Source organism: Cervus elaphus, chromosome 32 (genome assembly GCF_910594005.1).
Source record: "Cervus elaphus chromosome 32, mCerEla1.1, whole genome shotgun sequence".
Taxonomy (NCBI): domain Eukaryota; kingdom Metazoa; phylum Chordata; class Mammalia; order Artiodactyla; family Cervidae; genus Cervus; species Cervus elaphus.
The window spans coordinates 16,604,579-16,626,194 of record NC_057846.1 but is presented as its reverse complement, the minus strand read 5'-3'; the positions used below and the strand labels follow the sequence as shown (position 1 = coordinate 16,626,194).

General features: G+C 38.5%; 1 protein-coding gene across 1 annotated transcript in view; it reads right to left on the bottom strand.

Annotated features, from left to right (window-relative positions):
- Positions 1–1,825: 1,825 nt before the first annotated feature.
- The window catches only part of LOC122687760 (translation initiation factor IF-2-like), a 215,037-nt gene continuing 195,246 nt past the window's right edge, over positions 1,826–21,616 (bottom strand). Inside the window, exons 6-7 of the mRNA XM_043893384.1 lie at positions 9,777–9,849; positions 1,826–2,479 (exon numbers count right to left, since the gene is read on the bottom strand). The gene's annotated coding sequence lies outside the window, so the exon portion shown is untranslated. The remainder of the gene's footprint in view (positions 2,480–9,776; positions 9,850–21,616) is intronic.

Here is a 21,616-nt window from a genome sequence, read left to right as displayed (position 1 = left end):
GTCATGTATAGATGTGAGAGTTGAACTATATAGAAAGCTCAGTGCCGAAGAATTGATGCTTTTGAGCTGTGGTGTTGGAGAAGATTCTTGAGAGTCCCTCGGATTGCAAGGATATCCAACAAGTCCATCCTAAAGGAGATCAGTCCTGAATAATCAATGGACTGATGCTGAAGCTGAAACTCCAATACTTTGGCCACTTGATGCAAAGAAATGACTCATTGGAAAAGACCCTGATGCTGGGAAAGACTGAAGGCGGGAGAAGATGGGGATGACAGAAGATGAGAAGGTTGGATGGCATCACCAACTCAGTGGACACGAATTTGGGTAAACTCTGGGAGTTGGTGGTGGACAGGGAGGCCTGGCGTGCTGCAGTCCATGGGGTCTGAAAGAGTTGGACATGACTGAGCAACTGAACTGAACTGAATGATCAAAACTTATGACAACCTAGACAGAATATTAAAAAGCAGAGACATTACTTTACCAACAAAGGTCCACACAGTCAAAGCTATGGTTTTTCCAGTAGTCATGTATGGTTGTGAGAGCTGGACCACAAAGAAGGTTGAGTGCTGAAGAATTGGTACTTTTGAACTGTGGTGTTGGAGAAGACTTTGAAAATCCCTTGGGCTGTAAGGAGATGAAACCAGTCAATCCTCAGGAAACTAATCTTGAATATTCATTGGTTGGAAGGACTGATGTTGAAGCTGAAGCTCCAATAATTTGGCCACCTGATGTGAAGGGCCAACTCACTGGAAAAGACCCTGATGCTGAGAAAGATTGAAGGCATGAGGAGAAGGGGATGACAGAGGATGAGATAGCTGGATGGCATCACTGACTCAATGGTCATGAGTTTGAACAAGCTCTGGGAGTTGGTGATGGACAGGGAAGCCTGGCGCGCTGCAGCGCTTAGGGTCACTAAGAGTCGGACACAACTGAATGAATGAACAATAACAATGACATAAAGGGCTTCCCAGGTGGCAACAGTGGTAAAGAACCCTCCTGCCAATGCCAAGAGACATAAGAGAGGCCAGTTTGATCCCTGGGTTTGGAAGATCCCCTGAAGGAGGGCACGGCAACCCACTCCAGTATTCTTGCCTGGGAAATCCCATTGGCAGAGGAGCCCGGCAGGCTACAGTCCATAGAGTCACACAGAGTCAGACACAACTGATGCAATTTAGAACACAAGCACACAATGATAAAAATGTTGCCATGGGATGAAAGAAGAATACTAAGCATGCCTGCTTCTCAGCTCATGTCTGGGTCCTGAGACATGTGGCATATGAGGAAAAGAGTAGCAGGCACGAATGACGCGAAAATATAATTTAAAAATAGAGGAAAACATGAAAAATAAAAATAAATGAAACAGAACATTTAAATGAAAGATGCATTTTTTAAAAAGTCCTAATAGCCACTGCAACATCTCACAATCTGTTTTTCCCGACGTTAACGGTGTAACAAATTCAACACAAGCAGTGAATACGGTGTCAAGAAGTAAACAAATTAAAAAAAAAAAACAAAAAACTTAATGCAACTGTTGGTCTAAACTTGGAAAGATATGTGCAAGTTGCTATCATTCAGGGATAAAAAATTTTACTGAGTTCTCAGTATTTTGGAACACAGAGAACCAGTCTGTGAGCTCACTGACAATTTTTCTTAAAATATTTTTTTAAATTGTGTAATTGCTAAATGCCCAATTTTTCTCTGTATTTGCCTGAAGTTTTAGTATTTGTGTTGTAGGTTGACTTCTAAAAGCCAAACCACTGCTTGGGGAGGTTAGATATGTCTGTTTCCAAGCTTGGTGTGTATGAGTGGTTTTGCTTGCTTTTTGGTTGTGTTTTCCTCCAGAGGTTTGGAAATCTTAATCAGTAATTGTGTGTATTGTTTTATTTTAAGTGGCTTTTTTTTTTCTTTTTTCTTTTTTCCCTCAAGTAAAGTTGTGAACATATTTGCTTTTCAAGGGCAGGGTATCAGTTCTAGAGATTGAAGAGTGTTGTAGGCTGTACTCTGTGCCTTTCTGGTGTATTTCTGGACACAGTTTTGTGTTTTTTTCCCAACAACTTGAAAACTTAAAAGGGACATTTGGTTAGGTTATATACTGTACATCAATCTATGCATAAATGGCAGCTTGTTTTCTTGAGCCACTGTCTAAATTTTTTGTTTTTATAGAACATTTTTGTATTGATTGGTTCATATATGGTCAGTTTTATACACAGACTAAACAATACAGCACTTTGCCAAAAAATAAGTGGAGCATTGCTTAAACATTGTGTATTAACACCAGTTCTTTGTAATTGGGTTCAGTGGTGTATTTTGCACTACCTGGAGTTACGGTTTTTAATCTGTTAATAAATAAAATGTCCTTTACCTTCAAAAAAAAACCCAAAACTCACAGACTGGTGAGCTCTATGGAGTTCACAGATATTTACTGCAGGAACTCTCTGGCACACACAGTCGGGTCTCACTCATTTCCACATCATTAGACCTGGAAATATCAAAATGACATAAACCGTATCTATCAAGGAAGCAAATAATTAAGGCAAAACTTCAGATAAAAGGACTGCAAGTTATTAGAGGCTGGCATAATTTAGGAGATAAAGAAGAGTTACAAGCCCCTAACTATGGAGAACAATGGAAGACAGATGAATATATTCCAAGAAAGGCATGATTCTAATCCCACACCTTAATTCACTCACCTCAATGCTGATTAAACATCCTTTGTAAAAATTTTCATAACAAATCCAGATAATTTTAATTATCTACATAATATTAATATCTGGCATACAGAATGCATCCAATGCACAAATGTGTATTATCCAATGCACATTATTTCATAATGTGCATTATCCAATGCACATTAACATTATGGGTTATGGTGTTGGTACCAATCATAGAATGTTTATTTTATTTGAATAGATTAGACAAATTAGAAAAATGGTCATCAAAAGAAATCTGATTTGACTAGATGAGGGGAGCCACATAAAGATCCAAGGGAAAGGATAATGAGAAAATGAGGATAATATGGTAAGAAGGTAAGTTGTGAGTTAGGCTGGGTAAAAGCAAGGTTTGGGTTTTCATCATTTCATGAGCTAGAGGGTGATTCATGGGGAATCCAGCATTCTTTAAAGACCACAGACAGAGTGAACAGTTCCTTCTTAATGACTGTATAACTTTTTGGCTAACCCAATATAATGCATGTGTATATGTGTGTATACACACACACACACACATAAATATATATATGAAAACTAGCCCTATCCTTGAAGATGTGTACATTTAGGTTGTTTAAGTAATAATAAAAATTTTTGTTAATATTATTTGGCTGATTGACTTAATAATAAGGAATTTATGTTAAACATTGTGCTAAATGCTGTGTATACAAAGACCAGTAAAAAATAAAAAACTGGTTTCAAGGAGTTTGCTATATTGTTTGTTGTAAAGTCTTTTTCATATTTAGAATGATTCTGTTAGGTTGGATTTCCAGATGTAAAAAACATAAGTATGACACAGTAAAGTCACTTGATTTCTTAAAAGGATATACCAGTTCACAATTCTTTAAAAATATATGACATTTATTTTTTCCCATCATTAAATCCAGATTCTTATATCTAAGAATTCAATTAACATTTAGTGAACATTGAGTCTATGCTACATGTCAGGTCCTGCACAATGAAATAAGGATATAAAAATTAAGAAACAGCTGCCTTGCCTAATCTAGTGGGGAGAAGTTGTATGGAAACTATTACTTAGTGCCATAGCGGAGCTATTTAGAACCATGGGAACAAGAGGAAGAGATGATTAATTCTATCTGACAAGTTATGGTTCACAAAGCTTATGATATTTTGAGTTTGGTCTTTGGGGATTGAGAGGGGGTTTTTCTGAGTTGGCATGAGGAGAGGAATTTCATGAAAGAGTAGATAAAGTGCATGAGGTTCAAATTGTGAAAGTTTGTGGCATCTTTAAGGCAACTGTGAACTGTCTGTTTTAGGCCAGAGTCCAGGAGGAAGAAAGAAAAAGATGATAACAAAACTGAAAGGTGTCCTGGGGCCAGATCCTGGCTGAACTTATAAACATGCTAAGGTAATTGAACTTACAAAAGGAGTTTAGGAAAGAGGGTTGATGTAATCAGATGTGTACTTAGTAAGTACAACACTGAAGGTGTTGAGGATGGTCAGGAGAGAGTAGAAGGAGTCAAGGATTATTATAAGGCGCTAAGCATGAGGGACGAGGATCAGAGCCACATAGAAATTCTAGAAGAATCAGGACTACTGAGCCTGAGATGATTTCTGAGGTAAATTTCAAGACTCAGGTAACAACTGACTGCAAGTGCATTAAGAAAGAGAAGCCATGGGATTCTGTCTCTCTCATCTGAAACCCCAAAGGGATATAGGTATGCAACAGTCTTAGTAGGAACAGTACAAGAGTGCAACAACAAAAACAGTTTTTCATGAGGGGGAATAAGAAGTAAGTTCACATTTGGATCTCTGGATTGTAAGATCTAGCAGACATTATATAAGGGAAGTTCAGATAAAAACTATGGTCCTGGAAGGTATGACAGAAGGATGGAGCCTGACATACAAATTTTCATGCCATCAATGTTGGGGTGATATTTGACATTATTGGGGAAAACGGGAACATTCAGTGAAAGCATGGGATGTGAGGCAAGAAAAAAGCCTGAAGCCAGAATTTTGAGACCTTCACATCTTCAAGGGGCTGAGTGCAAGAAGGGGCAACAAGCTTGTGGGGAAAATTACCACAAGAGTCTCAGAGTCTCTCAGAGGATGGTGACTTTCAACAATGCTCTAAGGCAGTTTCCAGTAGTAGCTATATAAACAAGCGTAGAATTATTTTTTGAGTGCAACAAAAATCTGAATGCTAAATGAAACGGGGAAAGCTCCTATGATGGACATGATTTGAAAGGTCTCCTTGTGAAAGGTGGGAGGTACACTAAGCCAACTGATTGAAATGATAAGGTCAATTCTTTCAGGAACACCAACCCATGACAAATAGCCAAGGCACTGTGCCCTCAAATACGTCAGCACCATCTCTGATACAACCTGATCACACTCCCACCCCGTAAGAAAGGCTACCTGTCAGTAAGGACTTGGGGGAAGCTTGGTGTTCCAAGGCGTTTACCTTTGCTGTGTGATGAATGCTCACTGTCTGAATCTATCTCCCTTTCAGACGAGTGTGAGGGCTTCCTAGCACTCTTGAGACTGTTGGCTGCTGACACTCCCTGGACAGTCTTCTCAATTTTCCCAAGTTTTCCTCATGAGATTATCTTGGTATGGACCTGTTGGGGTACCATCCTTCCTTCCACTTACTGACTGTAGGAGTGGTGCAAGAGAGCAACACAGATTATAACTGGTTTAAGTAAACCTCCATTTCTCTGTACTATACCTTCAACACTCTTCAGCTCATCCAGGAGCCAACCTCCTCCCTTCTTAAAAAGATGGGGAGCAGGTAGACACAGAAGAGATCAACCTGGAGAGTAGAAAATATCATGGAATCTGAGACTACCACTGCCAAAAATGTCTTTAATTTTGGATATGAGATAAGGGTAAAAACTGGCATCAAAGAAATTGATGAGCAAACTCAGTATGGCATATGGCCACCGATGCCTCACTACTCCTTCATCAAGAGAGGCAGTCTGCAGTCAAATGCTCGGGATGGGGAATACATGTAAATCCATGGCTGATTCATGTCAATGTATGACAAAAACCACTACAATATTATAAAGTAATTAGCCTCCAACTAATAAATATAAATGGAAAAAAAAAAAAGAGAGAGGCAGTCTGGTTGCCTTCCCCTGGTATCCAGGCTGGCTGCAGGCCTTGTCTGGTCAAACGAATGTGGTGGATGTGAAACCAGGTCAGAAGATGACTTGCGGCCTCTACTCAGGCCTCTTGGGGCACTCACTTCTGAACCCCATCTGCCATGAGGATAGGGAAACCTCATGCCTTCGCCAGCAAAAGCCCAGCCAGCAGTTACACCAACTGCCAGACGTGTTCAGGGCTACCCCGGAAATGGATCCTTCAGTTCCTGTGGAGCAGCCCCATCGGGTGATGCTGTGTGGAACAAAGACACACAATCACCCAGGAGACCTGTCCCAAATGTGCATCATGGGAAAACAAGCTAAATCCTTGATTTAATTTACCAAATACATGGATGGCTTGTTACATGGCAGTATATAACTTGGTCCAAATATTTCCAATTGCATAACAATCTTTCCAAAAAATTAGAAGCTAACAGCTAAAGTTATACCTTTTCCAAAGATTAACATAATAAATCTAAAGCCATAATGAAGACTCAGCAATGAAGATGTAAGGTATGAAATATATTCTATTAATACCATTCCTTCCAAACAACTTTCCAGTTACTTTTTCTGAATGTATGTCCTAAAGGAGGAAAAATGCAGAGGAGTGCTAGAGATCAGCTATTGTTCCTCTTACAAGAAAGGTCAGTTAGAAGAGTGATGCCTGGGAAGAAAAATTGCTAAATGTTCAGAACAAATGTGGGCATATCTAAAACAAATCTCTGTAGGTCAAGTGAAATTTCATTACTGAATAATTTTCCAAACCTCTCTTCAAGTCATACTTACAGGAAAATATTTTATCTTAAATACCAGTTCAAACATCACAGGCATTCCTAATGAAGTTAGATAAAAGAAGTATTTTTTCCTATATAACTACAATGAAAATATTTCCACATATAAATGAGATGAAGGCACATCAGGAATGTAGCTAATAGATATTTTTAAAACATGATTTAATTGTTCTGGCAAAGCTACTCATTATGTTTTTGGTGCTTGACATCATTACAGTTCTCTGTTTACTGTGTTATACTTGAAATTAAATGATAACAGAAATCATTTTAGGATGAGAAATGCTCAACAGAAAAATAAATGAACATCATTTGGAGCACATGAAAGGATAGCAGAAAATGGTCTAGAGAAAATTTAAGGGATTATCATAAAAATAACTCTAAATTTAAGGCATGCCATTATAAGAATAAAGTTATAAGGAAATAAAGAGCTCAAAAGTTCCTTAACTGTGTCTGCTACTAATTAATGAAGCATTATCTGTAAGACAGCTCATCTAACACACGGAGCATAAAGTTTGTTAAAGATATAGGACACACAGCAAGGCAGGATATATTTTGCAATATGTTCTCATACAAAGGCAGGCCTCCTGTGAGCATCTGGTATATATGAATTAGAGTGAAATTTATGCCTCTAGTACAGATGTGGACAGTTTCTCATCAGTGGAATGCTTTGAGAAACTTTACAGAGGAGAGTCCTCATAGGAAATTCCCATGGCACGGAACAGATAAGACTGTGTATATTTACGGTATAGGGCTGGGGAAAAGAGTCATATATCTGGTCACGTCAGGTTGGCACTATTTCGAGCACTAACTAGGATTAGTACAGAAAGTTGGGAGTGTGTGTGGTCTGGAACACACCACACTCACACTCACATTATCATTTCTAATTTGAACATGTGAGGTCTATAATATATTCTGTGAAAAAGAAAAGACATCAAATAAAGCAAAATTTAAGGTCCCATATTATATAATGCAGTCCCAAACAATTAACAAAAATACCTGCAACTCTCATAAACACTTCCACCAGTTGGATCTTTATATTAGCTCTACCCAGATCTAGGGCTTCCCTGATAGCTCAGTGGTAAAGAACCTGCCTGCCAATGCAGGAGACATAAGAGATGTGGGTTTGATCCCTGGGTAGGGAAGATCTCCTGGAGGAAGGCATGGCAACCCACTCCAGTATTCTTGCCTGGAGAATCCCTTGGACAGAGAAGCCTGGAAGGCTACAGTCCCATAGGGTCACAGATGGTCGAACATGACTGAAGTTACAGCATGCACACACTACCCAGAGTTTCTGATAGCAATCAACTTCCAGTTACTTCTCTGAACAACATGCATCTGCCTAGACTAAATTCTTAAGTATGTAGGAAAACCAGTGGGCCTCATCAAACCTGCCAAGTTCACAATATAAAAAAGATACAAAAATTATCAAATTTCTCTGAGACTTTGAACCTTTGATTCCCTTTATCCTTACTTGGCCTGGGGCTGAGGGTGGGGGAGGGTACTTTCTGTGGCTCCTGCCTGATTCTTCTGAAGCCCTGAGCATATGGTTATTTGCTCATATGGATGATGCAATTTATGCCCTGTTCGAAAATAACAAAATTCTAAGGCTTCGTGCATATTTAGAACAATTAAAAACAATTGAAAGTTTATCATGCCATTTGCAGCCATCCAAACAACATTTTCTAGCCATTACAAAACATAATAAAACCAATCTCCCATCTCATCTTTGTTTTTAATGCTTTTTATGAAAAGCTAACTTCACAAATATTCTTGGTTCCTATAATATACTATTAAGGGGCAATTCAGATCAGAGAACAGGAACAGTGAACTCTGAGCTGAGAACTGGAATTAAAAGGGAGCATTTATTACAAAGAACAAAATGTGCTCTTACACATCAGTGTGAGAGGGGAAGATAAAAACTTTAACCAGAAAAGAAGCAGAGTAAGAAAATTATAAAGGCACATTCCAGAGGTTGAGAGAACAGATATGGATAAATGTAGAAATGAAAACCACTGTCAGTAAAGATATCTTTTAAAAATTGACTTTCTTAAATTGGAGGATCATTGCTTTACAATGTTATATTGGTTTCTGCTGTACAACAAGGCTAATCAGCAATTAGTACTTGTTTCTGTTCAACAAATATAAGTTGTTTTCAACTCGTGACAACCCCATTGACTATAGTGTGCATATATATATATATATGTATATATATATATATATAAATTTTATGAGTCTAGCATATTACATGGTATAAAGAGAACCACTGGTAAATGTCAGCAATTATTACTGTAATTATCACCATAGCCCTGTTCAGATCATCTCCCTATCTCAACTGTGCCCTCTACTATAATTTCCCATGAGGAAAGTCATTCCTTTTGATATAAAAGACTCACTGTCTATGACTCTGGCATTCTGGCTTAACAGGTTATCAACTTGCTATTCACTGTGGTGTATGGTATGGGGCTGGCTAGGAGGTACCATACTTCTTTTGTTAGAATTTAATTGAAATAATTTCTCATATTTCCTTCACGCAGTTATTATTACACATTGCATGTAAGGAAGAGAAATTTCTGTGTGGATAAAAATGTGTCTATAACCCCAAAGTCACAGTGTTAAGTGGGAGTATAAAATGGAGACTCTTCTTATTTTGTACCTGTTAAGCTAAGAAGCCAGGAAATCACTGTCTACAATAAAAAGAAACATGGATTTGGACTTCACCTTCTATTGAGTCCTTGGCCATGGTAATGAGTAATAATATTTTTCCCTCCTAATATATTTCTTAGTAAGCTAAAACATATTATGCATTTACTAGAATAAAAGACCCTCTGGTGTATATACTGTAGCTCAGTAGTAAATAATATGAGTCCAAAAGTAAAAGAAAAATAAGTTAGAGGGCACATAATGGAAAATAATTTTAATTCATTGAATGACTTTTTCAATTAGAATGTTCCAGGAAAAAAATACATGGGTTGTTGCCTATCTTAAAATCATTGGATCATAATAATGGAAGAAAGATCTTGTTTTATGTTGGAAGTTGCTAATATGTTCATAAGTCCACAGTAGAATTTTATCAATTTTCATAAACAACTACTTATGAAACTATAAATCACTTTCAGACCCTCTTTAAGGATGCACAAAAAAGATAACAAGCATTCATTTTTCAACTTGCAACTTACGCAAGAGATAAGAACTTGGTGCTGATTATCCAGCTGTTTGCAGTTCTAAAGATGAATCTCCTCTGTTACTTCCCTTTAGGTAAAAAGGAAAAAGGAAATATTTAGTAACTTTTATCAATCATACTTTTCAAGCATGAAGAGGTATGGAAAATATTTTTTGGTAAAAATTTCACATTTCTAAAATATTATTCCAAAGTTATGCAAAATAATATTTATCCAATTTTATGAAAAGTAAATGTGATAACTATTCAGGACTCTCCTACAACCCAAATTAATTTGCTGATGGAATAAACAACAGCCCAAATCTGGTATTTGGTAGAAAAATTTAACTCATGTCACACTTTTGGACCAAAAGCAATTTTACATACCCCCCCTTTGGAAGAGTCTTGTTCTGGAAGCTGGGACCCTCCTCATTACTACACACTGTCTGCTGTTTTACTGTTAGAATTGCCTTACACTGATCTCCTATCCTTGTGTATTTTTCAAAAATTATGGCATCTGGTTGAGTGCCAGACATCTGTTAGTGGAGAAACTCTCAAGAATTAATTGCTTACGTCCTTTTCTTCTAAGCAGCCCGGGAACTGTGAATAGGCAACGTCAGAAACTATCCCTTTCTGAGCACATTTGTAAGTATGCAGACCGTGGCCTCCTACCTACTCAGGACAGTGCCTGTTTACTGAATGGTGAGTATCTCCCTTCCTACCTCCCCCAATGGTGTGGGTCCTGTTGCACTGTCATTTTAAAAATTAATGTCATCCAGCTGCAGAAAGGTTCTTAACGTAACTGAGAAATTATTGTCTGTGTTTCTAAGGTATGTCTTTCTTCCATATCCCATGACTATTTTAAACCTAAACTACATTTTTAAAGCTTTCTACTGATTTTTAACACACCCTTCCAGTCGTTGTATCTTCCCCTCAATCTTGCCATAAAAAAAACAGAGTCCAACAGGAATGAATCCCTTTACCTCTGCTCTAATACTTTCTTATTACTAGTTTTAGAAGCAAAGATGTTCCTCCTTCTCTCCCCAAAGGGATGCTTATCCCACATGTACGCATCTCCTCCCCCCTACTGATGGAGCTTTCTCATTTGTAAATTAATTATTAACTGAACAATCCTTTCCAGTGCATACTGTGTGCAAGACATCAAACTAGAGGTTATGAATACAGAGGTGAAAACCAACTGGATGGACAAGGGATGAGCTAACAACTGACTATAAAAAAACTCGTAGTTTCTAAACTGAGGAGGATAGATCAGGTACAGTGGAGGCTCAGGCTGCAGAAAGGTTCTGGGCAAGATGGAAAAGGTTTAAGAAGCAGAAGCCAATATAGAAGTTGAGACTTAAAAAGTCAGTAAGAATTTGCCTGTTGGACAGGCAAGAATATGCTATATTTGCCTTTCTCTAGAAGCCCTCCTGTAAATTAAATTATTAGCTTTTAAAAATAAAATATTTTCCAACTTAATCTGAGCACACAGCAGTGATGAGTCAACAGAGAAGCACATGGAGTAATGTCAGCTCTGCTGGGTGAGCCCAGAGGCTCCTCCTAAGATTTCTTGTGAGAACCATACTGATACTAGTATGAACCTTCTGCTTCTAAACTATCTATTATACTCAAAACATTATTATTTTATTAATACTATTAAAATAACAAACCATTATAATTTAAAATTATTTTAAATTTAATATAAATGTTCTAAATAAAATAATGTATTAAAATAAATAATAAATTATTGATAAGAAAGAAATTAAAATAATAAATACAGTATAATAAATAATAATAATATTGTTACTTTGGCCATGCCACAGGGCATGTGGGATCTTCATTCCCTAACCAGGCATCTAACTCATGTCCCCTGCACCGGAAGTGCAGTCTTCCAATGGACTGCCAGGGAAGTCCCAAAATATTGTTACTTTTAAAGTTTATTTTTTAAATTCCTTGAAAACGTTTTACTTTGTAGTCCTTTTGTTATGTACAGACGCTTAGAGCTCAAGCCCTAGACCAGACTGTCAGTTCTCTGTGGACCATGGTTCAATCCACTTTTAATTGCCCAAACCAAAGCAATCAACCTCAACTTCATTCAGCTAGTGCTGAACCTTTGACATGTTGACATGATAATCTGATATATTATTTTTCTCTTTTTATTGAAGTATAGTTGCTCTACAACACTGTGTCAGTTACAGGTGCACAGCATGTGGCTCAGCTATTTTATTCTGATTATATTCAATTATAGGCTATTATAAGATATTAAATATAATTCCTTGTGCTATACAGTAAATCCTTGTTGCTTATCTATTTTATATACAGTGGTTTTTTAGTCCCCTACTCCTAGTTTGTCCCTCCCCTGAAATATTTTTGTTCTGTCTGTTATAATTCTTTCCCTGGTCTATTAAAATATTTAAGGTCCTTTCATAAATTCCTTTATCTCAGAAGTATTTGCAAAAGCTCTTCCGAGGCCACTGGTCTTACATTGGGTGTAAGCAGGGTCTCCCAGAGAGAAACACAGGAAGAAGAAAGCCTTGAAAACTGCTGGAGAGAAGAGGAAATGATTTCTCTCAGAAATGGAGAGGTCTAAAGTGAGTAGCCGAGAAGGCAGTGGCACCTCACTCCAGTCCTCTTGCCTGGAAAATCCCATGGACGGAGGAGCCTGGTAGGCTGCAGTCCATGGGGTCGCGAAGAGTTGGACATGACTGAGCGACTTCACTTTCACTTTTCACTTTCATGCATTGGAGAAGGAAATGGCAACCCACTCCAGTGTTCTTGCCTGGAGAATCCCAGGGACGGGGGAGCCTGGTGAGCTGCCGTCTATGGGGTCCACAGAGTCAGACACAACTGAAGCGACTTAGCAGCAGCAGCAGTAGCAAAGTGAGTAGGGCTCATCTATTGATCTGTGGAAGATGGGAAATGGGAGATGGAAAAATGATTTGAGAGGGTTGTGTGGTGCACCCAGGAGAACTGGATCCTGGGCCCGAGCAGGTCTGTTGAGCCATTTCAGAGATTGAGGTGACCCAGGTGGGTCACAGAAGGAGCTAATAGTCACCTGGCTGGAAGGTACCTCAACACTAGTTATAAGATGGCAGTGATTTATTTTGAAATACTTCCTAGCAGACTGTACAATACATATAAGTGTGCTAAAGTTCTGACACTTTCAGAAATCTGTGAGGCTGGTGTGGTGGGCAGAATTCTAAGGTGGTCCCTAAACACTGCCAGTGCCCTAAGTAAACATTCTTCCTGTTATTCACATATTAGTCTAGGTACTGATATGAAGGGAGTCTACAGGTATAACTAATGTTCCAAATGAGTTGATTTTATAATAAAGAGATTATATCAGAGGGACTATAAAAATTGTGCTAAGAGGTTATAAATTAGTTCTCTTTGCCTAAAAACATTAGCATTGAAGACCTAATGATAGACTACCAAGAGTTTTTGGAGATTGTACCAGTATAAATACAGATTAATTAGAGCACCTATTTATTTACTCACTGGTTCAATAAATTTCTTTAATATCTAGAATCAAATAAAATTAAACACAAAATGCCATGAATTCATAAGAAATGAGCAATTCTATTTTTACTTTGAGCACTGCTATGGAATGGGGTTTCTTCTTTATCGTTCACTGAATATATGCTTTAAAAGAGGGTAAACGTCTCAGTAAAATCTATTAAGTTACATTTTGCACAATTGTGATTTACCTAAATAGCTGCCTCCATGACTCCTGCTGGTCAGAAAACGTCAGCTTCTTGTGTTTCTGCACAGTTTACAAGCAGAAACTTCCCTTTTGTCCCAGATTGTCTTTTCAAAGACGTGTGTATAGTGAACAACCCTGAAGAATACTATGTCCCCTCCACTCAGAGCAAAGGGCAGGTATTCCTTCTGTTCAGGGTAATAAAGATAATGTCTTCTCCCTGAACAAATGCCAGGCTTGCTTGTGCCCGTTATGCAAAGATTCAGGCTGTGTGTCTGACTCCTCAGTGTGCTGCCTCCCTGCCTCATGTGTGGCATCCATGTGGACCCGTTGGCATCACACTCACGTAACTTGGGGAACTAGGAGAGCCTACACAAATACGCCATGTTCATGCTATTTCCCGTGGTATGAATAGTAAGTACTTCATCACCAATTCAGGAGTCCCGTGTCTTCTGCTAGCGTCAGTGAAACAGGCAGAACACCTGGTTAGCTGCAATTAGCATAAAACTATATCCCTCAAAGTTCTTGATACTAATTTGCTTATAAACACAACTGGTTCCTAGCACACTCTAGGCATTTTCTAGTTTATAAAATGGATTTGTGGTAAAAAAAAAAAAATAACCAATGTATCTTTGCTCATTGATTGTATAAAATAGGTAATGAGATAACTTTTCTTAATAACTTCTAGATATATGATTTATTTAAAGAAATTAAAATGGACACTTCCATAACCTTCAAACCCCAGAAAAGACCTTATCTTCTTAAGTCACTGGGGGAATTTGGCTTCAATCACTTCTAACTTTATCAACAAAAGGAATAATAACAAAGGAATGTTCTTTGCTCATTTATTTGTAATTGCCAAAATTTGGGGGTGGAAAAAGAAATACCTTTTCAGAATGTACCTGTTTTGACTAATTATAGAAATAAAATATTCTCATTAATTCTCCTTCCTAAATGCTCTATCAAATTCCTTGCAAGAATACTATTAATTTTCTTGATTACTGTAAGAAAGTTGTTTCAGAACATTAATGAAAGAGAAAACTATGATAACAAACTTTACGCAAAGTGACTTCAAGCACTTTATTCTATTAAACATTCCCTCAGCTATAAACTAATTTAGTAAATATAAACACTTTTATTTTACATATAAATTTAAAAAACCCTTATTTCCGAAATAGATTGCATAAAGCTGATGGCTCTGCAGACATAATCACTTTGGACCTGTTTACTGAATCAAGCCTATAATGGGTGGTCAGCTGACCATGTGTGTACCTGCAGCCAGTCTTTCTCTGGAACCAATTAACACCATTAAGAGGATGGAGAAGGTCTTTAAATGCCTGCTCTTTAACATCCTAGAGTGTTATATAGCTGGCCAGTCCTTTTGTTTTGATTTGCTTTTATTTCATCTTCTGGATGGTTTGTTACTGAGTCCTCTAGCATCTCTAAAGCATAATGGTTTGGGGGAAGTTTTTAAGATCAAGAAAACACAAAAACATGTACAACTTTTCAACTAAGGAAAAAAAATCTTCATAGTTCAGTGCAGGATGCATGATATACCCAACGCCTGTATAGTCAAAAAGTGTTCATTTTTTGCTTGCTTGTTTGTTTTTCAGGAGATAGATATTCTGCAAGAGAGAAAGTAGGGAGACAGCGGAAAAACAGACACAGAGACAGAGAGGGGCGAGGAGGGAGAAACAGAGAGACACAGGAAGAGGGGAGGAAGACCCTGGATTGTGAAGAACTGCTCAAATAGTGAGTAAAATAACAAAGTGACTTTAAATTCTCTAGATACCATGAATAGCCCATTCTTCTACAACCTGCAGAGGATAGAGATTATAAGCCATAAATCTACAAGGAAACGGGTGCTCTTTTGGACCAACAGTTTGATAAAGGAGTTTCTCCAGCTCTAAAGACTTCAAATCCTTTTGTCTGTTTTTTTTCAGCTGGAGGAGGTGATGAGTTAAATGAACCATCAGCACACAAGACGTATCACTGTATCTTCAGCAGCTCTGAGGCATCTCCCTTCATCTCTTGCCTTATTCCACCCTTTTACTCCTACAGCTAGGAGGAGAAGGGAGATTTTGTAGCTACACTACCAATGTATTTGTTTTGTAGGACCTCCAATCCATGATATCTCAATCAATCATTTTGGAGGTGGTGCTAATGAAGTCAAGGTTACAAATTTAAACTCCACCTGAGCCAGGTGTTTGGCAGCAGATAACCTCACTGTTATCAGAAACTGAAAAATGTGCAAGCATGCATTTATTCATGTATTAATTTAATTATATTTGTGGTTCCTGACTATACATCCTATGTCATGGCAGGCCATAATGGTACAATAGTGATTAAGGTAAGCATAGGGTATACAGTGAGGGAGGTAAAAATAAATGAACATAAAATGAAAATAAAAAACAAATGAATAATGAGCAACTGGGTTAGAAATAATTTACTCAACAAACAGAGTGATATGATAGAGAGGGTAATGAAGAGGGATACTTGGACCCACATTGGATAGAATAATTTGACACATTGCGGGGGGGGGGGGGCGGTCTACATTTAAATCGAAGCTTAAAGAATGGTTGAGCTATGAGCAGAGCAGGATAAAGTCTGTAGGAAGCAGTGTTCCAGGCAGGTGGGAAAGACTTTGCTGTGTCAGAGAAAATAAAGGAAGACAAGGTGACTTTCATGGGCTGATCATAAAAGGTACTGAACTGAAATGAGGCTGGGGAGGGAGGCATGAGGCAAATTATTGTGGCCTCAGTAGGGTGACAAGAGTTTTGGATTTTAAGTTTGATAAGAAGATGGTGATTGGCTTTCAAGTAGAAGACAGGTAAAATCCATCTTGCCCTTTAGGTAGATGACTGGAGATGCTAAAAGGATGAGGACTAAGGGTAGAAATCAGAAGTCAGATAGAGGATTGTGGCAGATATATTTATACTGATCTCCATAGATGCATTCTCTACCTTTCCTCAAACTCTTCTTATCATTCCCTTCCTCACTCCCTTGATGTCCCCTGCCCCAGAGCAGAATAGGAAATGACCTCTTTTTTATTTTTTTAGTTTGTGCAACATAAAAAAATCTAATTGGCTTTTTTCCCCCAATTATTTTTATTAGTTGGAGGCTAATGACTTTACAATATTGTAGTGGGTTTTGCCATACAGTGACATGAAACAGCCATGGATTTACATGTGTTCCCCATCCTGAACCCCCCTCCCACCTCCCTCCCCATCCCATCCCTCTGGGTCATCCCAGTGCACCAGCCCCGCACACTCGTCTCATGCATCCAACCTGGACTGGCGATCTGTTTCACACTTGATAATATACATGTTTCGATGCTGTTCTCTCAGATCATCCCACCGTCGCCTTCTCCCATAGAGCCAGCAATCCCACTTCTGGGCATACCGAGGAAATATACATCTGTGTCTCTTTTTGTGTCTTGCATATAGGGTTATCGTTACCATCTTTCTAAATTCCATATATATGCATTAGTATACTGTATTGGTGTTTTTAAAAATGGAGGGCAATTTTCAGAGATAATGAAGAGAACAAAATAATATATATTTTAAAACAATCATTATAATATCAGTTAGAAAATTACAGTATAAACAATGAAGAACACACAGGAATAATGTTCAAAAGCTAATTCCCTCTTCCACAAGGGCAGCATGACCTCAGAATGGATATACAGTGTTAGAAGAGCTTTACTGGTTGTTCCAAGTGAATGTCAACATTCTAGGAATCAGCGAACTAAGATGGACTGGAATGGGTGACTTTAACTCGGATGACCATTATATCTACTACTGTCGGCAGGAATCCCTTAGAAGAAATGGAGTAGCCATCATGGTAAACAAGAGAGTCCAAAATGCAGTACTTGGATACAATCTCAAAATGACAGAATGATCTCTGTTCGTTTCTAAGGAAAGCCATTCAATATCACAGTAATCCAAGCCTATGCCCCAGCCAGTAATGCTGAAGAAGCTGAACTTGAACGGTTCTATGAAGACCTATAAGATCTTTTAGAACTAACACCCAAAAAAGATGTCCTTTTCATTATAGGAGACTGGAATGGAATGGAAGTCAGGAAACACCTGGAGTAACAGGCAAATTTGGCCTTGGAGTACAGAATGAAGCAGGGCAAAGGCTAACAGAGTTTTGCCAAGAGAACATACTGGTCATAGCAAACAACCTCTTCCAACAACACAAGAGAAGACTCTGCACATGGACATCACCAGATGGTCAACATTGAAATCAGATTAATGATATTCTTTGCAGCCAAAGATGGAGAAGCTCTACACAGTCAGCAAAAACAAGTCCAGGAGCTGACTGTGGCTCAGATCATGAACTCCTTATTGCCAAATTCAGACTGAAATTGAAGAAAGTAGGGAAAACCACTAGACCATTCAGCTATGACCTAAATCAAATCCCTTATGACTATACAGTAGAAGTGAGAAATAGATTTAAGGGACTAGATCTGATAGATAGAGTGCCTGATGAACTACGGATGGAGGTTCGTGACACTGTACAGGAGACAGGAATTAAGACCATCACCATGGAAAAGAAATGGAAAAAAGCAAAAGGATTGTCTGAGGGGGGCTTACATAGCTGTGAAAAGAAGAGAAGCGAAAAGCAAAGGAGAAAAGGAAAGATATTCCCATCTGAATGCAGAGTTCCAAAGAATAGCAAGGAGAGATTTAAAAAAAAAAAAAAGCCTTCTTCAGCAATCAATGAAATGAAATAGAGGAAAACAGAGTGGGAAAGACTAGAGATCTCTTCAAGAAAATTAGAGATACCAAGGAAACATTTCATACAAAGGTGGGCTCAATAAAGGACAGAAATGGTAGGGACCTAACAGAAGCAGAAGACATTAAGAAGAGGTGGCAAGAATACACAGAAGAACTGTACAAAAAAGATCTTCATGACCCAGATAATCATGATGGTGTGATCACTCACCTAGAGCCACAAATCCTGGAATGTGAAGTCAAGTGGGCCTTAGGAAGCATGACTAAGAACAAAGCTAGTGGAGGTGATGGAATTCCAGTTGAGCTATTTGAAATCCTGAACGATGATGCTGTAGGAAGCATGACTAAAAACAAAGCTAGTGGAGGTGATGGAATTCCAGTTGAGCTATTTGAAATCCTGAACGATGATGCTGTGAAAGTGCTGCACTCAATATGCCAGCAAATTTGGAAAAATCAGCAATGGCCACAGGACTGGAAAAGGTCACTTTTCATTCCAATCCCAAACAAAGGCAATGCCAGAGAATGCTCAAACTGCTGCACATTTGCACTCATCTCACATGTTAGCAAAGTAGCGCTCAAAATTCTCCAAGACAGGCTTCAGCAACATGTGAACCGTGAACTTCCAAATGTTCAAACTGGCTTTTGGAAAGGCAGAGGAACCAGAGATCAAATTGCCAACATCTGCCTGATCATAGAAAAAGCAAGAGAGTTCCAGAAAAACATCTATTTCTGCTTTATTGACTATGCCAAGGCCTTTGACTATGTGGATCACAATAAACTGTGGAAAATTCTGAAAGAGATGAGCATACCAGACCACCTGACCTGTCTCTTGAGTAAACTGTATGCAGGTCAGGAAGCAACAATTAGAACTGGACATGGAACAAAAGAGTGGTTCCAAATAGGAAAAGGAGTACGTCAAGGCTGTATATTGTCACCCTGATTATTTAACTTCTATGCAGAGTACATCATGAGAAATGCTGGAGTGGAAGAAGCACAAGCTGGAATCAAGATTGCCGGGAGAAATATCAATAATTTCAGATATGCAGATGACACCACCCTTATGGCAGAAAATGAAGAGGAACTAAAAAGCCTCTTGATGAAAGTGAAAGAGGAGAATGAAGAAGTTAGCTTAAAGCTCAACATTCAGAAAACTGAGATCATGGCATTTGGTCCCATCACTTCATGGGAAATAGATGGGGAAACAGTGGAAACAGTTTCAGACTTTATTTTGGGGGGCTCCAAAATCACTGTAGATGGTGACTGCAGCCATGAAATTAAAAGACGCTTGCCCCTTGGAAGGGAAGTTATGACCAACCTAGACAGCATATTAAAAAACAGAGACATTACTTTGTCAACAAAGGTCTCTCTAGTCAAGGCTATGGTTTTTCCAGTAGTCATGTGTGGATGTGAGAGTTGGACCATAAAGAAAGCTGAGCACTGAAGAATTGATGCTTTTGAACCGTGGTGTTGAAGAAGACTCTTGAGAGTCCCTTGGACTACAAGGAGATTCAACCAGTCCATCTTAAAGGAGATCAGTCCTGGGTGTTCATTGGAAGGACTGATGCTGAAGCTGAATCTCCAATACTTTGGCTACCTGATGCGAAGAGTTGACTTATTGGAAAAGACCCTGATGCTGGGAGGGATTGGGGGCTGGAGGAGAAGGGGATGACAGAGGATGAGATGGCTGGATGGCATCACCGACTTGATGGTCATGAGTTTGGGTAAACTCCAGGAGTTGGTGATGGACAGGGAGGCCTGGCGTGCTGCGATTCATGGGGTCGCAAAGAGCCGGACACGACTGAGCAACTGAACTGAATTGATTGGTTGTTCCATGCCCTTCTCTACATTGTAAAACAAATAACAGCATTTTTCCCTCAGTGTTCCAGGGCACAGAGAAAACAGTACACATTTTCAATAACTGCATGCTCTTCATTCAAACTTTCACTATTTCATTTTTCTATTTGCGCTGGTTAGCTGTTTTTTTAAGATTTTTTTTTTTTTTTGATGAGGAGCATTTTTAGTCCTCAGTGCATTTGTTACAGTACTGCTTGTCCTTTCTGTTGTGTTTTTTTTTTTTTTTTTTGCCACAATGCATGTGTGATCTTAGCTCCCAGACAAGGGATCAAACCCATGCTTCCTGCCCTGGAAGGTGAAGTCTTAACTACTGGACCACCAGGCAAGTCCCTGGTTAGTTTTTTTGTATTTATGTCTTAGATCATATTTTAATTTTATTTTTAAATATTTTCAAAAAAAGCTGCAAAAGAGCCACCATAATGCAAATATTGTTTGCAACTACTATCTAAGTATCAAAAGAAAAAAATCAAGAAACTTTACTTTGATGCAAATATTTTGAGCAAAAAACAAATTGTTTGGAACAGAGACACTTCAAACCCAGAAGTGGTGCGAGGCTCAGAGGCGGGTGTTCTAGGGCGGTATATACAGAGGGGATCAGGAAGCTGCTTAACTTCTACAGTGACTGGTGGTTACTATAATCGGAGTTTCTAGACAGCAAGGGATTCATTAAAAGTAATCATCTTACACGATTTTAGGAGGACAGCTTAAGTTTCGTTTATGATCACTAGAAGAATTTATAAGAAATAACCTAAGTTAAATTTTACTTGCATTCCTGAACTATCATGATTATCTATGTCATGAAGATCCTTTTTGTACAGTTCTTCTGTGTATTCTTGCCACATTTTCTTAATATCTTCTGCTTCTGTTTGGTCCATACCATTTCTGTCCTTTATTGTGCCCATCTTTGCATGAAATTTTCCTTTGGTATCTCTAATTTTCTTGAAGAGATCTCTAGTCTTTCCCATTCTATAGTTTTCCTCTATTTCTTTGCATTGATCACTGAGGAAGGCTTTCTTATGTCTCCTTTCTATTTTTTTGGAACTCTGCATTCAAACGGGTATATCTTTCCTTTTCTCCTTTGCTTTTCACTTCCCCTTTTTCACAGCTTTTTGTAAGGCCTCCTCAGACAGCCGTTTTGCTTTTTCGCATTTCTTTTTCTTGGGGATGGTCTTGATTCCTGTCTCCTGTACAATGTCATAAACCTCCATCCACAGTTCATCAGGCACTCTGTCTATCAGATCTAGTCCCTTAAACCTATTTCTCACTTCTACTGTATAGTCATAAGGAGTTTGATTTACATCATACTTGAATGGTCTAGTGGTTTACTCCACTTTCTTCAATTTCAGTCTGAATTTGGCAATAAGGAGTTCATGATCTGAGCCACAGTCAGCTCCTGGTCTTGTTTTTGCTGACTGTATAGAGCTTCTCCATCCATTATATTGCAAAGAATATAATCAATCTGATTTTTGTGTCGACCATCTGGTGATGTCGATGTGTAGAGTCTTCTATTTCATTGTTGGAAGAGGGTGTTTGCTATGATCAGTGCGTTCTCTTGGCAGAACTCTG